The sequence below is a fragment of the Silene latifolia genome, chromosome 6, assembly GCF_048544455.1.
Source record: "Silene latifolia isolate original U9 population chromosome 6, ASM4854445v1, whole genome shotgun sequence".
Taxonomy (NCBI): domain Eukaryota; kingdom Viridiplantae; phylum Streptophyta; class Magnoliopsida; order Caryophyllales; family Caryophyllaceae; genus Silene; species Silene latifolia.
The window spans coordinates 7,232,210-7,243,523 of NC_133531.1; positions in this window are offsets into that span (position 1 = coordinate 7,232,210).

An 11,314-nucleotide genomic window follows, 5' to 3' on the forward strand; every position below is an offset into this window, starting at 1 on the left:
TTTTGTGGCTGAGTTCCTTCGACCTAGGAGCTCGAGTTGGCTGCTGTTGAGGACGTCGATGGGTCCTGTGTGGTACTTGGGCGAGCGTTTGGCTCATCAGTGCTCTCGGGATGCGTTGACGGTTCCCATCGATCCTCCTAGGACGATGTTCAGGGAGCCTTCTAAGGCTGAGAGGGAGGCGGACTTGGCTGACGCTAGTGGTGACGCCCTCCTTCTTCCTGGCGAGGACTACTCGGCGTTCCTCTACGGAAGGTTGGCGTACTGGCCGGTAGTGGTGAGCATCTGTACTCTTCTTTATTTGATTTTTGAGAACTTAAGATGAAAGATCATCGATTAATGAGAAATATTTGACTTTGCAGGAGGTTGAGGCGGCGGGCATCGAGCCCCTAGAGTACCCCGAGACCCTCGAGTATACTGACGCGACCGGGAGGACGACGATCTCCGAGCTACGTGACTTTGACATGGCTGTGACGGATGCTGGCCTGGACGACTGGCAGCATCTGATTCAGAGGGTGAGCCTCTAATTTGCATAACTTTTTGTGTAAGAACACATTTGATTGAACTTATTCAATTATTGAGAACTTCTTTTTGAAAATGCAGGTTGCGCCGTCTTGGTTCGTGGCGTTGTGGAGGGTGGCCAACGGCTGCGAGCTACTGCCGTCGAGGCACTTGTCGGCGGTAGAGGCCGTCAGGTATGAACCTTGTGCCTGTTTCATTTTTGAATTTTGATTTTCCATCTTTCTTGTAATTGCTTGGAATGATTGACATGAGCCAATTTTGTTGTTTACAGGGGGACTGCGAGCTGGAGCGAGAGTTGGCCCAGTCTCGGGAGGAGATAACTCGCTTGTTGATGGACCTCGAGGTTCAAGACGCCGAGATTGCTGCTCTTGCGGCAAGAGTTGCGGAGCTGGAGGGCGGCCATCAGTAGCTTTGTTTAGTTTATGTTTGTTTGTTGGCCGTATTTTGCACATTTGTACATTTTGACCTTCATTTTGTACATGTTGGACTTTGTTTGGGGCGAGAGCCCCCAGTTTGTTGTACATTTCTCTTTTTTGTTGTATATAAGATGGCATGAGTGCCTTTGCTACTGGGTTGCGTTGCTTGTACCTGCAGGTTAGCTTTGAATAGGTTTGGTAGATGACGGTTTATGCCGTCATGCTGCCGAAATTTACATAGAAATCAGGCAAAACATACATTTGGATATATATATGGCCTTAATTAGCGGAAAAAGAGTGACTCAAAAGAATGCAAAAATGCAAAAATTTTGCCGAAAATGACCGGACAGTAGGGAAGGTTACCCCCTAAAAAAAAGAAAAAATAGAAACCTATAAGTTTAGAAATGAAATGAAAAAGGAATAAAAGAAATATATAAATGAAATAAATATATACATTTGAAATGAATTAAATGAAAATTATTTCCTAAAATGAAAATGATTTAAAAAATGAAAATTACTTCTTAAAATGAATTATATCCAAATGAGAAATATTTCCTAAAATGAAAATGTGCAAGTGTGGTAAAATGGCGAAAATGTCGATGTCGTCTCGAAATGCGCGCCTGCGGACTTTAGGAAACATGAAATATGGTAACTTTCACGTATTTACCAAAAAAATAGCCCATAGGAATAGGAGAAATTATTCGTCGAGGAATTAGGAAATATCCAACCCGGAAAATCACAGAAATCAAGATGGGGAAGAGGCGCATCATGAGCTGCGTCCCTTTGAGGAGGCGCAGCAGGTGCTGCTCCTGTTCCCAGGTGGTTCTGTTCTGGCAGATTTTTGGAAACAGAAATTAGTATAAATAGAGACGTCGATAGAGGTTTTATTCACACAATTCTTCCGTCTCTTCTTCGTCTTATTACATAAGATTCTCAAAATAAACTCTTCATCATGAATACTTTGGAAATTCGCTTGAAGGAATGGACCAACGAATTTTCAAACATGGAGAAATATGATATGGGCGCCTATAATCTTGGATCATTGTTGAGTTTAAAGCTTATAAAGGTTGTTAAACCGTTCTTGGATGCTTGTCTTGACTATTGGGACCCGAATTACCATGTTTTTGCGTTCCCTGGAGGCGATATTTGCCAATTTCCTGAAGAAATTGCTGCGATTGGTGGGTGGGACCCTGAACACTTGCCTGCCATTTCCTCTACTTCGCAAGGGTACAAGAGCAAATTTAGAGAGTTGCTTGGATTGACTAGACTTGAGGTAGACCGTCTAGTGACCTCGAAGGGAGTGCGAATGTTGGAGTTCATAGATCGATTTATTAACAGGGCCGACCCCACCGTTTCTTATGTTGCCAGGCGAAGGGCATTTGGGTTTTGCTTGTTGCATGTGTATGTATTTCAAGGGCATGTTGATGAAGACTTGAGAGGTGATCCCCGTCTTCTGGGCCTTATTGAGCAAATGGAGCTGCGCAGGAGCCCAGCTTGTTTATGTCTAGGAGAGATCCTTTTGGGCTTGGATAATAGGAAAGCCAATCGCGACCTACCGTATTTGGGAAGTCCCGTCATTCTGCAGGTAAAAGAACTTTTCTCTTTTTCTTTTTTTTTTTTTTCGTTTTTTTTTTTTTTTTTTTTTTTTTTTTTCGTTTTTTTTTTGTTGTCTAATACCCGCTTTTGGTAGGTTTGGCTTATGGAACGGCTTCGATTGATCGAGCCCCCAGTTCATGTTCCTTCCTATCATGCTCGTTCAATTGCGATGAGGACCAGGCTGTACATGGTGGATTTCACCCGAGTCTGCAATTATTGGGAGAACAAACTGAAGAGTGATGATGGCCCCTTGATTAGGTGGATTGTACCGTGGTGGCACCTCAAATCTGTCACTGGAGTGTCTTCTTTGGATCCTTCTCGATCCGTGCGCATTCCTGGTTTGGAATTCATGGTGTGCATCTTCCCGGAAAGGCTGATGAGACAAGTTGGACTAAAACAGACAATCCCGAAGCTTGATATCGTCCCAGATCGCCGTGGCGCTTACTACGAGAGCCAAGGAATGGGCCATTAAATGGGCTCAAAGAAATGTGTGGTTCTTGAACTCTTCTGCTAATGCCTTATGGGTGTCGGATTCTTATCTGCGATGGAGAAAAGCTACTACTCCGGAAGAGCGCGAGAGATTGAGGAAGCGCGAGCCCGTTGACTACAAGGTGCGCTAGGTGGAGAAAGAGAAAGAGAAGCATCTGACCGAGGGAGAGGAGGAAGCCGGGTTTCGAGTTGTTCATCCTTCAAAGAAACCGAAGACTACTCCTGTCGTGGAGATGGTGATTGGCAAGAACGGGAAGTCTAGGCCTCGAGAAAGACCGTTGGTGATTAGGTCCGAAGTGGCGCAAGAGCGTCCGGCTCGAGGTCGTGACAAGAAGTATGACAAGAATGACAAGGGCAAAGGGAAGATGGAGGAATAGCCCAAGTCTTTATTTATTATTTATTATTATTATTATTGTTGTAATAAAAAGGTGTGGTTTTTAGAATCTTAGCCTATTTTATTTTTATTATGTAGCGTATTATTACTATTAGAAATTGAATGAAATAAAAAAGGTTAAATATTTATGAAACCGTTGTGATTTTCTATTTATTATTCTTGTCGAATTCCAAATGCAATGCAAATGTCCTTCTATTTAGATTTTTTTAAAAAAGGTTGGTTGTATCCTGTAACGGATTGCCTACGTATTCACTTAAAAAAAAAATGAAATCAAACCCTTGCGCGTAGTTCGAGTAAATGTAAAAGAATAATTGTTCTAAGTAAGAGCTTGTAATGAACTTAGAAAATAAGCATGAGCTTTTTGCTTACTATGAAGGTGCAGTTTAGTTTATTTGATGATATGAGGATGACAAATTTGTCAAAATGCAAGAGCAAAGTGACATTAGCTTATTTCAGCTTGGCCAGGGGCCGTTTATTTAGTGCCACAAGAGCGACACGTAAGGTTACGCGAGGCGCGTTTTTGTTCCCATTCTAGGCATAGTCTTGTTTTGGTTGGTCGAGGTTTGTTGGGTTGGAAAACTCATTCCCATCTAGGTCTGTGATTCTAACCGCACCCCCTGGAAGTATGGACTTGACTAGAAATGGTCTGGCTCAATTAGGTTTGAATTTTCCTCGTGGGTCGACAGGTAAAAGAGCTCTAACCGATTTGAGTACTAAGTCTCCTTCCTTGATGTTTCTTGGCTTAACCCTTTTGTTGAAAGCTCGTTTGATACGTAATTGATATGTTTGGACATTATTTAAGGCGCGTAGCCTACGTTCATCCAGGAGGATGAGTTCTTCATATCTATCCCTCTTCCAATCGGCTTCTGGGATTTGACTTTCGAGTAAAATACGCAAGGATGGTATCTCTAGCTTGACTGGTTGTATAGCTTCCATACCGTAAGTCAAATAGAAAAGGGTAGCCCCAGTGGGCATCCTAACGGATGTACGATATCCCCACAAAGCAAAGGGTATCTTGCTTGGCCAATCTCGATAGTTGTCAATCATTTTCTTTAGAATCGTGACAACATTCTTGTTTGCTGCCTCTACTGCGCCATTAGTCTGTGGTCTATAGGGCGAAGAGTGGTGATGCCTAATTTTATACTTGGCTAGTAATTGCTCAGTCTCAGCTTGGAAATGTGATCCATTATCACTGATGATCTCATGTGGGCAACCATATCGACAGATGATGTTGTTCTGTATGAACTTTGCCACATTTTTGGCCGTGAGACTAGTGTAGGAAGCCGCTTCTACCCATTTGGTGAAATAGTCGATTGCCACTAGGATAAAACAGTGACCTCCTGTTCCGGCTGGGGTTATCTTCCCGATTATGTCAATTCCCCAAGCAGAAAATGGCCAAGGATATGTCATCGTATAGAGCAATGAAGGAGGGACATGTTGTACATTCCCGAAGATTTGGCAATTGTGGCAATGTCTTACGTATTTGATGCAATCGGATTCCATTGTGGTCCAATAATACCTCAAACGTGTGATTTTCTTTGCCATCATGGGCCCACTCATGTGAGGGCCGCATTCTCCATCGTGGACTTCTTCCATCACCTTTCGTGCCTGTGAATGATCAAGGCAACGTAGGATTACACCAAGAGGTGTTCTTTTGTATAAGTCTCCTTGCATGAGAACGTATTGAGAAGCTAGTAGGCGTATAGCGCGTTGTCCCCTCTTGTCCATATTCGGTGGATAGGTACCGTTGAGCTTGAAATTTAGAATTGCTTGGAACCAGGGTTCCTGCGCGATCTCCTCTTCATTGGTGATTTGGTGTACATAAGCTGGTTCTGACCGTCGTTCGATGCACAAAGGCATTTCCACCATGTCATCTGGCATATTAATCAAAGATGCAAGTTTTGCAAGAGCATCTGCAAATTGATTTTCTTCCCGAGGTAGGTGTAGATATGTCACGTGGTCAAAGAATTGGGCAACTTGGTCTATTCTAGCTTGGTATGGTGCTAAGCTTTCGATTAGAATTTTCCAAGATCCTGTAACTTGATTGATGATCAGTGATGAATCCCCATGTACTCGGAGGTTTTTAATGCCTAAGCTCACTGTCGCTTGTAGTCCAATTAGACAAGCTTCGTATTCTGCAGCATTGTTTGTCACCTCGAAGTCGAGTTTGACAGAGATTGGTGTAGGCTCGCCTTCAGGAGAAATGAGCAACACTCCTATTCCAAATCCTCTTAAGTTTGATGCCCCATCAAAGTAAAGGTCCCAGGAGTCTACATCAGTTTGGAGTATATCCTCGTCTGGAAATGACCAAGTGTCTATTGTTTGTGCATCATTGACGGGATTTTCTGCGAAGAATTCGGCAACGGCACGACCTACTTTCAGAGGCACGTATTTGAGATCGAATTCTGAGAGCATCAAGGTCCATCTTGCTAGGCGTCCGTTGAGGACGGGTTTCTCGAAGAGGTATTTGACTGGATCCATTTTGGAGTATATTTTTACGGAGTAGCTAAGCATGTAATGGCGTAGCTTCTTCGTCGCCCACACAAGAGCGAGGCATGTCTTTTCGAGTTGTGAGTATTTACACTCGTACTCCAAGAACTTCTTACTAAGGTAGTAGATAGCCATTTCTTCACTTCCTACAGTTTGAGCTAGCATGGCACCCATGACTGTTTCGGTTACTGTGAGATATAAACCAAGAGGTTGATCTCATTGAGGTGGCATGAGCACTGGTGGTTTAGCCAATATCTCTTTGATTCGGTCAAATGCCTTTTGACAGTCATCGTCCCACATGGTGTGGTCTGTCTTCTTGAGTTTCTTGAAGATAGGCTCACAAATCATGGTGAGTTTCGATATGAATCGACTTATGTATTGCACTTTTCCAAGGAATCCTCTGACTTCTTTTTCTGTTTGAGGTTGTGGCATTTCGATCAGAGCCTTGATCTTGGAAGGGTCTATTTCTATACCTCGTTGGCTAACGACGTATCCCAGGAGTTTGCCAGAAGTTACTCCGAATGTGCATTTCTGAGGATTGAGCCTCATATTGTACTTTCGTAGCCTTGCGAAAAATTTGCGAAGGTTCGCAATATGCCCCTCTCTATCCTTGGATTTGACAATCATGTCATCTACGTATACTTCAACTTCTTTGTGCATCATGTCATGTAAGAGTGTAGTTGCGGTGCGTTGATATGTAGCTCCGGCGTTGATTAACCCAAACGGCATGACAGTATAGCAATAGGTTCCCCACTGAGTGACAAAGGCGGTCTTATGCATGTCTTCTATGGCCATTTTGATTTGGTTCTAACCCGCATACCCATCCATGAAGGATAGTAATGCGTGGTTTGCAGTATTGTCCACCAATATGTCGATGTGTGGTAGAGGGAAGTCATCTTTACGACTTGCTTTGGTTAAGTCCCTAAAGTCAACACAAACACGGATTCTCCCATCCTTTTTGGGTACGGGTACTATGTTGGCTACCCAGTCAGAATACTCGGAAACTTTGATGAACCCGGCTTTGAATTGCTTATCGACTTCTTCCTTAATCTTGAGAGCCCATTCTGTTCTCATGCGGCGAAGCTTCTGTTTTACAGGTTTGAAATCTGGCTTAATCGGAATTCTATATTCGGCGATATCCCTGTCGATCCCTGACATGTCTTTGTAGGACCAAGCGAAAACATCTTTGAATTCGTTTAGGAGGTCTATGAAATCGGCCCTTTCGGTAGAGCTCAAGGTAGTCCCTATCCTAAGTTCTTGGGATTCTAGTTCGGTTCCTACATTGATGGGTTCGGTGTCCTCTATTACTGGTCCCCCTTCCCCTTCCCGTAGTATTTCTTTGGCTACGTAGGGAGGTATTTCGATTGAGTCTGGGTCTTGGTCATCCTCAGTATCATCGTAAACAGAATTGCACTCAAGATAACACAAAGAGTAAGAAGAACCTGATTTATTCATATTAAAGTTTGAGTAAAGTTGAAACAAATAAGCCATCTGATCTGTGGTCAGTGGCGGCAAAGGGACAGTGGTTGAGACATTTCCCGAACTATTGTGACTACTCGAGGCTAAGCTAGGAGAAACAGAGGGAATGGGGATGACGACAGGAGGAGACTCCCTAATGACTTCTCTAGACTCCAACTCTGACTCCAACTCGAACTCATCGTCTTCTGGTTCTCCTTTGAACATCTTTCCTTCTCCAGTGGTGAGCTCGAAGAGTCTTCCTTGATTGTTGGTCCACTTGATTGATTTTCTCCATCCTTTCTGCTGACTTGTGTTGGTTTCTGTGATTAATGCGGTGGGGTTGAAGCGATCGTCTTGAAGTATCATGGTAATGATCTCATCCTGCGCGGCCCAAACAAATCGATCTTCTCCAAACAATAAGCTAACAGCATGTTCGTCTAAGCAAGGTGCTTGACGGGCTTTGACGGTAGGAACCGTTTCTGGAGGGATGAAGTAGAAATCATGAAAGATCTCGATTCCAGCTAGCTTCCTCTCGAGATAATGCCAAGGCTCGGGAAAACCGTGAAAGAGTTCTAGACTTCCTTCCTTAAAAAAGTACCCATTTAAGGTAGGGAGATAGGGTCGCATTTGGACTCCTACATACTTACGATTTTGAACTTGAGCAAGCATTTCGAGAACCTCCTCTTTAGTGGGTTTGTAACCTAGTCCAAGTGGTATCCTCTTTGAGTTGCCTTCCTTGTATGGTGCGAAGGTATTTCTTCGGGTAGGGTTCAAAGGCATTCCAGGGAAGTATCCCTGGGATTTGAGTATGTGGTTGACCACCAAGTTGGAGTATGGATCATAGTATAAGGGTTCCAATTCGCTTTCTATGACACTTATGCGTTGGAAGCCCCCAAGTTCATATACTGGATCTGCAAGGACTTGATTGTTCGACTTCTTTTCGATTATTGCCTTGATGGGTGACGAAGTGATCGTCACCACTTTGCCATTTAGTGGGATCTTGATCTTTTGATGAAGGGTGGACGTCACTGCTTTGGAAACGTGAATCCAAGGTCTTCCTAGAAGTATGTTGAAGGAAGCTTCAATGTCCACTATTTGGAAGTTAACCTTTCGCTCAATTGGCCATGTGGCTATGGTTAGGTTAGCAAGTCCTACTACCTTTCGTCGTGTACCATCATATGCGCGAGCACCTTGATTGGTAGGGGTCCAATCCGACTCTTTCATGCCTAATTTGTATGCCGTTTTGAGGGGTATGACGTTGACCGCGGAGCCATCATCTACCAAGGTCATTGGCACATTCTTCTTTAGACAAATGAACAGTGATGTAAAGAGCTAAATTGTGACTAGCGCCAAAAGGTGGCAAATCTTCGTCTGAGAAAGTAATAGGATTACTTAGCTTCTGTGATTCCTTGACGACCAAGTTGACTATATCTTCTGGTGTCGAGTTATGTGCTACATTTAGTTTGGCCAAAGCTTGCAGTAAGGCTTGGCGATGTGGGAATGAGCTCGCTACCAATTGCCAGACTGAAAGATCAGCCTTTGTCTTCTGTAATTGCTTGAGCAAATGGTCAGTGGGGTCTTCTTCGTTATCATTTGGTGTGACAACGTTGGTTGGACTATTTTGAGTAGTGCTTTGATATGGACGACCCGAACGAGTTAGGTGGTCCACATCTTGGTCTTCACCATTTTGGACTATTTTTTTGACTAGGGAGTTTTCGATGAGGTACTCGTCCTCATCATCGTCGGCCCAAACTCCATTGATTGTAGCTAGTTCCCTCATTCTCAAGATTTCATCTTCTAGTCGTATGATTTGATCGACTAGTTTATCAACCACGGTGACTACTTCTTGCATAGTAGCATTTTGAGAGAAGGTTAGTGGCACATGCTCCTTGGGTGTCACGTTGGGATCATGTAAGGTTGTCACCACATTTTCTAATTCCCAAACTTGCCTATCCACACTCCTTGCCCATGTGATGAAGTCGGAGATGTTAGGAGATATAGTGGAGTAGAACCCCTCATTCTCGATTGCATGGATATCATCTTCAATTGGAGAAATGAGGTGTGAACAATCTAAGGTAGATTCGTCACTTATAATCACTAGAACTCCAAGAGGATTCTGAGTGTTGTTGGGTTTGCCTCCCGGCGGTATTGGTAGTCGACCATCTTCAATCATGTCTTGAAGCACATTTTTCAATTTGTAACATTTTTCTGTGTCGTGCCCTTTGCCCCTATGGTATTCACAGTACGAGTTCTCGTCCCAGAATTTGGATTTCCTTTCAGGTTCGGGAGTTGGTCCAATGGGTTGGAGTTTGCCCTGTTTCATTAACCTCTTAAGAGCGTTGGAGTAAGTGTCCCCAAGATTTGTGAATTTCCTTGGTGGGGTACTTTTCTTGGATGGCTCGAGAAGGTTAACTTCATCGGTCTTGCTAGTAGAGCCGTATGAACGACTTGTTGAGCCTTGATATCCTCGACCTACCGTTTTGGACAAGAGTCCTTAACGGATGTCATCTTCAATCCTTGTCCCTAGTACGGTTAAGTCCTTGAAAGACTTGATGTTTTGGTATCTCAAATGGTTGGCATAAATGGGTTTGAGATTGTCCACGAACTTCTCCACAAGGGTAGCCTCATCCGGGCGTTCAACTAGTTGGGTACTAGTCTTCCTCCACCTACTCAGGAAGTCGGTGAATCCTTCTTTGTCATTTTGGGTAAGAACCTCTAGAGCGCCCATGTTAACTTGGATCTCGGCATTATCCGCATATTGTTTAGAAAACTCGATCGCGGCATCTTCCCAGGTAGCGACCTTCTTGTGTTCTAAAGAGTAGAACCATTGCTTGGGGATGGTGTCAAGAGATGAAAGAAAGATCCTTAAGAACATCTCGGGTTTGATGCCTTTGATAGACATGTAATCCTTGAAGGCACGGATGTGGTTCAAAGGTTTCTCGTGCCCCTTGAATTGAGGGATATCCGTCATATTGAAGTTGGTTGGCAATTTGGAGTTGACGGCCTCATACTTGCGATTATTCTCCCTATAAATGTCATCCCCTTTAAGGTACATCAATTGCTCCTCTAAGTATTGGAGTTTTTTCTCGGCTACAGTTAGTCCCATGGCAGGATTTTCGTCCCTGGATTCATCTACGGAGTCACCTATTACTTCACTTTCATGAGGAGGCAACCTCCCCTCTACGGCATAGATCCGACCCTCGATGGTCTCAAGGCGATCATGGACTTGGTCTTGGGTAACTTGGATTTGGGCTAGCGCGGCTAGGATTCGATCATTATCATCTTGAAGTTGGTGGAGGTTTGTTTCGCTGGATCCAGGCATCTTGAAAACTGGATAAGAGACCGATGACGAATCAAAACACGATAGACCAATCTAACACACTTGCTAAAAGAAGAAATGTTTTGACTCGTGAAGTGGGTGTGTGGACAGCGGGCCGCCCACGGGGGATCTTGGTGAGAACGAAACAAGCGTTTGCATTTTGTATGGAGTCGCCACCAATTTTTATGGGAAATTGGAACCGTTCGAGTACCTCGTGTCATGTCAAGACACAAAGTAGTGACATGAACACTAAGCAATCGTTACCCTTAGCATTCTATGTCTAGAATGACTCTCGTGGATGCCAATGAACACGGGTGCTCACGGAGATCTGGAGTAAGGGGTGAGGGTACGTATTAGGAAGCTCTTTTGATCGAACACCTAATCCCGCCCGCCTCGATAGCGGCCTCTACTAATGATTAGGGAAGTTATTCGTACTTGATATATCGTCGGCTATATGCATGCAATGCAACATCCAAGTTTTAATCCTAGCATGTGAGAATTAGACTAAGTCGGTTGACACGTAATTAACATGCAATTGGGTCGAAGTAGGAGTTAATGTTCATTACATGTGAAAGCATACAAATGATGAAAGAAATACAACAATGATGAATTACAATAATGAAAAATTACAAT